Below are 6,834 nucleotides of genomic sequence, written 5' to 3' on the forward strand. Positions count from 1 at the left end.
AAATTTTGGGAAATGGAAGGTGCATACATGAAATTGATGTTAAAAAAAAAATTGTATTTGTTTATTTTTCTTTATTTTTATTTTTTTTTGGTCAAAATTTTGACTAAAAGTCAACCCTTTAATTGATTTTTCCTAAAATGTCAATTTTTTGGTCAAATTTTTGAATTTTCAAGAAATTAATTTAGCAAAAATGAAATTAAAGCTAAATGGCATCTTTTTGAGCAAAAGTCAATTTTTGATTAAATGTTGACTTGTAGTCAAAGGGTTGACAAAAAGTCAACCCAAAGTCAACCATTTGAGTTCTTAGGTTTTTTTATTTATTTAAAATAAACTAGAAATTGCTTAAAATGATAGTGCAAAAGAAAGAAAACAAAAATGACACTTTTTGGCTGAGATATGGGGTTTTGTCGTGATCAGAAACCCAAACCTCAATTTTTATCTTTTAATGATGCGTCAACTAAAAATCAAATATTAACACCGCTCATGGTGTGGGCTGAGATAAATTACAGCCTTCATATAGTAATGAGGGCAATTTTAGAATTTTCTACCCCTTATGACTAGCATGTGCTTGCAAGGGTATTTTTGGGTGTCAACATATGGCCCATTTTAAAAGAAATAAATTAATGATTTATTTATTTAAAGGAAATACCTTGTTCTACACGTAATCTACTGCATATAATCATTATATCTTTCTATTCTTTGACTATCTGCAGTTGATACGAATCAACAGCTCTTGTTGCATCTTGACACAAGAATACGCATCATTGTCTCCTTCTGTACTTTTGTCTTCTTCCTTAAACCCTAAACCCTTCATATTTTGCTTGTAAGATTTCCATGGCTACCAAAGCTCCTAATTTTGAACCTAAATCTTATATTCCAAACTTCAATCGCCTTTTTCACACCAAGAAAGCCAGCTATTGTCAATTTCAATTTTACAGAATCATTGCTCTTTGGGCCTATTGTCGCGACCTTCCCAAGGGTGAATTACTCAAAGAAGGCTAATGGATTACTAAGTCTGAAGACTTGGTGCAGACCCTCCTAAGTCCTACCAATCACGACTTGATACTAATGAATTAACCCATTTAATCATGCAATTATACTCAATTTGGAGCCGCCACTAACCAATTGTGGTTGGTTAGAAACCCAAGTAAACATGATTTTCTAAAGAAATTGTAAGAGATTATAAACTACAACTTGATTAAGGTCCACTCTCTAAAGAAAAACTTACAAAAATGCTAATCAAAATGCATGCTGTAAACATGATTTTCTAAATGACATGATATCTAATTTTTCTTTTTCTTGTTTTAATATTAATTAAATGTAAACTTAATTTAGATTTGATATGCATGAATTTTACTTTAATGATATGTGAGATGCAATTCATGTGGCATAACTATCACTATATGTATGTAATCTAAGTTACATAACCCTAAATATGCATGTGCTATATGATATGGGATGTATGACATGGTAATTCTATACTAAAGCGCAACATGTGGTGTGCACATAATGAAATCTATATATCCCAAATGACATTTTTTTGTTTTTTTTTTTGGTTTTATTAATGGAAAATTATCCTAATTCTATATGAATCTTAGAACATTAAAATGCATTGCTTTAAACATGAAATGTGTATGGACCTAAATACCTAAATCCTAGATATGACCTATGATGAGCAAATAACGATAACATACCAACATATATGTCCTATTGAAAATCCATCAATATAAATCAATGACATATTATCTTAATATGAATCAATGATGCAAAGTAGTTCATGAATTTGCCATGAAAAGTCAAAATAATCAAAAATCTAACTCGATGTCTCGCGGCTCAATATTTTTATTATTATGACTTAATATGACAAATTTACTAATTGGATAACGATAAAAATAAATCAAAACAAATCAAGTTTGAATAAAAAACTATGAGTTGAAATACTTAAAATAAACTTAATCTAAAAATCTACCTAGTCTACCTCACGATTAACTTGAGGAATGGCAAAGAAACAGTGGTGGCCGAGCTACGATGGTGGTTCGGTAATGGGTCGCCCCTCGAAATAGGGGCTGTTTGTCGGAACTCGGGTGAGGCGCAAGTGATAACTGGACCTGCAACAAAAATAGGGGAGGCAGCAAGTTGGTTGTCGGCACGGTAGTAGGCTCGGATCAGGAGCGGTGGCGGCAGGTGTCGCTCGGGAGGGTGTGTCAAAGGCAGAGCAACGTGGGAGGTGCAGGCACCAGAGGTGGAGTAGGGGCTCAAGCAGCGGTGACCAGTGCAGGAGTTGATTAGTAGCGGCGATGAAGCGGTGGTAGCGCGGCGAGTAGGTGTTGCGTGTGTCGTTTGTGGCTTCGAGCTACAGGACAACGAGCTGCTGTGGGTTTCGGGTGTTGGTTGTCGTAGGACAGTAGCGTCGAGTGCCGGTGGCTACAACGAGGAGACGGAGACGGAGATGCTGGTGTGGATCGCAGGTTGTCAGGTGGAGGGCTGCAGATCCGGCTCGGGTAGTCACTCGGGTGCTGTGGGCTGTGAACAGGGATCGGCAAGGTGTCTGGCGGGGGTAACTCGGTGAGCTTCATGGGGAGACTGGTGAAGCGGTTGTGGCGAGAGCGGTGGTGCCGGCACGGCGGAGCGAAGGATCTCGGGCGGCGGCGTGTGGGGGTGCGGGAGTGGCGACGGCAGTCTTGGCAGCACGGAGAAAACGGGCAGTAGGGACACCAAATGGAAAGCTCACGAGGAAGATGGACAGTGGTCCATCTTTTTGCCTTTTTATTTTATTTTATTCTATTTCTTCTCTCCCTCTCTCCTCGCATCTCTGCCGAACTCTATCCTCTCTCTCTCTCTATGACTGTACTTTTTCTCTCTTTTCCTTGCTCACGTCCACTCCTTCTCTCTCTCACTTTTCACTTTTGTCTTTCACTTTCATCCCTTCTACGAAGAGGAAAACCCCCTTTTCTCTCTCTCACTTTTCCTTCGACGAAGAGAAGTTCCCCTCGGTTTGAAACCTCGCCTTCCTTTTATAGAGGAAAGACTTGAAGTTGTTAAAGATCGGCGATATTCACTCAACTTCTTCAACGAAAAAAGTGGCTCCAAAATCTGACCGTTGAGTTTTTGAATTCAATTTTTTTTTTTAAATTTCCCTTTAATCAAAGATTATCTTCTATTTCTATTTTCTAAATTTAAATTACGTGTCAACACCTATCTATTGGATCATAACTGTAAGGACTTGGGCCTCTCATTGTGTAATATTGTTCGTTTTAGGCCTTCGGCCCTCACGACTTTAAAACACATTACACCGGTTAGAGAATCCAAGCCTTATAAACTAGCCCAGGACTCCACCCCTAAGTGATGTGAGACAAGAGACGCACCCCCTCCCTGCACATGTCTGGGGACTGAGGCGCAGACGCACTGCCATCCCTCCTCCCCGCATACCGCCGCCCGGGCCGTCACACCAAAAATGTCACGCCTCGATCCTCAGGCACACACACATCCCTTACCTTGGTCGATTAATAGCGACGTCCCAGGACACATCGCCGACCATTTCATATATTAAGCACATGCGGAAACATATAAATTATCCCCAGACAATAAAACATTGGGATAACATAGTAGGATTAAATTTCAAACCTTTAAAACGTTCACTCATATATACATTGCAAACCAGTGCATCTATATATACAAGGTGAACTATTAAGTCAAATTCAACTTAAGCCAATGTAAAAATAAGGTCTACAAACAAGAGTGGGGTTCTACAAACTACGGGTTCCTGTACTCCTCTCCATCATCCTCTTACAGTCCTCTTACACTTCAACTGGAGCCTTTGGCAGACTGCACTAGACTTTCGAGATCTTCAAAATCCAAGTCTACTGCATCCAAGGACCTGAAATGGTTATTCAATAACCAATGAGACCACGTCTCAGCAAGCTCTACCCCCTAATACCCGATTAGTAAACCAATACACCATCTAGGTTGCCTATGCATAGCACAAGTCAGAGAACTTACCTTGGCCTCAGTTCCAACCTACAATTTAAGGTTAAACACATATATTCAAACAATTCACGACATACGATCAAGCATTGATTAATCGACTTAGTCGATTACATGTCAATCGGACCATCTCTAGGTCATTCCCACTCATACCATAATTTCCCAATGGTGTACTCATTCACCAAATCACATGTGTTTCTCGGGCGTCATTTTCGCCAATAACATACCAATCACTGACACAGTGCGTTCTTTAAGGCGCCGTTTTCACCAGTGATATCCTCGATCACCGAACCACGTATCCTTTCTAGGGCGTCGTTTTCGCCAAGGTGACATCGGCAATAGACAATATCGTGAGTTCTTTAAGGCGTCGTTTTCACCAGTGATATTTCCTTAATCACTGAACCACGTTTGTCTATAAGTCATTTACGTGCGTTCTTTAAGGCGCCGTTTTTGCCAGTGATACTTCCAATCATCGAACCACGTATGTCCAATAATATCATACCTGATTGGTCTCAACCAATAATGTTCTCAGTTAGCTCTCACCATTCTCCCTACTATATAGCCCATTAATGTACCGGCGCTATATACCCATGCTCGGCTATTACCAATCAAATATTCAATAAGAAACAATTTAGGACAATTCCTCAAATTTCACAATTTAAATCAATTCCATAAAAATTGAAGCTCAATTAAATAAATGGACTACACCACGATAATCGGCACGAAATTCCGTAACCGGCGATCCTGGTTGAATTTCCGGAAAAATAATTAATTAAATAATTAATTTCGAAAATTAAATAAATAAATAATAAAAATCCAATTTAGGCCCGTATTGCCTAATTGGAACTGAAACGGTCAGGAAAAATCCCGAGATACATTCAATAAATATTAGAGGCTCTGTACTTGCTAATGACTAAGTCTAACCACCTAACATGCATCATTAAGTCACTAATTTAATTGTTCTAACCTAATCTAACCACCTAATTGCACTTAATTAAATCTAACCAACCCTAAGCATAATTAGCAAACTAATAAAGCATTAGTGAGTAAAACTCACTTGATTTAAGATTTGATTGGATCAAATCGACGAGCACGCAACAAGACTCGATTCTCTTCAAAGCGGGTCTACCAACCGAGATCAAATTGGGGCCGAAATCGGCCTACAAGCTCGCTGCTCGAGCTGGGCTAAGTCCACTAATTCGGTGGGCCTGACTTCAATTGATTTGCTAGAAATTGGGCCTCAAAACTGGGCTGCAAACAAGTTAGGCTTGCTGGGCTGATAGTGCTAAAGATGGGTCGAGCTCCACGTGGGCTGAACTGTTGGATTGGGCCGCTGAAAAATCAGAGTGGGCTCGCTGTGGTTGGTCCACGAGCAAAAGAAATGCACACTGGCCTGACGGACTGGGCTTCTGGCCAAACTGTGGGCTGCTGATTGAAGATGGGCTTCGAAACTTGCCTCGGCGGAGATGGTTTTGCTGGAGACGTGGACTGAAGATGGCGCAAGAGCTGCTTCGGTTGACTGAGCTGGAGAATGGCATGAGCTGGCAGCGTGGGGCTTCGGTGGGCGATGATTCTGCTTCACGAGAGGGAGAAGCGGACGAAGATGGGAGCTCGCTGTTCGATGGCAGGGGCGGTCTTTGGTTTGCTGCTGGGTTGACTGGCCTGGGTGGCTTCGCTAGCACCAAATTGGTGGGGGCAAAGATCTGTGGAGCAGCAGCGTGAGGGGCAGAGGGCGTGGGGTGATGGGCCGAGCAAAAGCAGCAAAGGTCGATCGAGCGTGGACTGAAGGCACGCGATGGAGAGGAAGCAGCGCTGAGCTGGGGAAGACGCGTGCGGCTCCGGCTTCGCTGGCTTCAGTCTACCAGATGGTGAAGCGGCTGGTTTCATTGACCAAACAAAGAGCAGATGCGGCCGAGTGGCAACGTGGAGAAGCAGCTTCGTGGGATGAGGGCTGAGCGGAGAGAGAGATGCAGAAGCTTCGGTGGGCAACGTATGGAAGAAGAAAAATAGAGAAAGTGATAAGAGGAGACCGGTCAAAGGAAAAGAAGAAATTGAAGACTGCAGGGGGTTTCGTGCGAGACAGGCGAGAGAGAGAAAGATAAGAATGCAGGGGACGGTCGGCCATGAGGAGGGCGTGCGGATAAAGATGAAGAGAAGAGGGGGAGATAAGGTTGAATAAAAGTCAATGAAATAAGGCATAGAGAGACCAAATCTGCAAGGTAGTCGGTTGAGATGGGCGTGCGTGGGTCCAAGAGGAGGAGGAAAATAAAACAAAACCACAAATACAATTCTTGATCCATTTCAAAACTACTGTGTCAATTGGTCACCCTAGGCTCAATTTCTCAACTGACTTAAACATTTGAAATCCAATTGAAGACGGTCCTTTAATCCTGCGAATTTTCTTCAAAACTGACTTCCATTTCATTTTTTCGGTATCCGATTTTCGAACAAACAAATCAGGTTGGCCCATTTGAATTCGAGAAAAAGCAAACAACTTCCATCCACCGATTCACTTACACCAGATGTCGAAAGTCTCTTCAAATTAGCCAATCCGAATTTCCACTCATTTTCCATATTGTCCGATCTGGTTTTCCGTAAAAATCCCGAACTCACCGGAATTTCCTCAAAAGATGAGTCGACGTTCTTAGAATGACCCATGACATGACATGACTTCCAATTTCTGAAATCAAATTCAATCGCGGTTATTTTCAATCAAAAGCGCTTTTAGTGTGACCTTACCTCTTGGGTAGCTTTTAGGAATTTTGGTGCAATTGACCCGTGGTCGATTTTCTTCGAACCACAATGAACCCATCCGACCCATTGGCAACTCTCGATGATTGTGAAAATCTC

General features: G+C 41.6%; 1 long non-coding RNA gene across 1 annotated transcript; it reads right to left on the bottom strand.

The window, feature by feature from the left end:
• Positions 1-3,501: 3,501 nt before the first annotated feature.
• LOC120291337 lies at positions 3,502-6,071 on the bottom strand. Its single transcript, XR_005549338.1, has 2 exons — positions 5,042-6,071; positions 3,502-3,877 (listed from the first exon to the last, which is right to left on the bottom strand). It is a non-coding gene; the product is annotated as an uncharacterized LOC120291337 (long non-coding RNA).
• Between the last annotated feature and the right edge of the window lie 763 nt (positions 6,072-6,834).

This window comes from Eucalyptus grandis, chromosome 3 (genome assembly GCF_016545825.1).
Source record: "Eucalyptus grandis isolate ANBG69807.140 chromosome 3, ASM1654582v1, whole genome shotgun sequence".
Classification (NCBI taxonomy): Eukaryota; Viridiplantae; Streptophyta; class Magnoliopsida; order Myrtales; family Myrtaceae; genus Eucalyptus; species Eucalyptus grandis.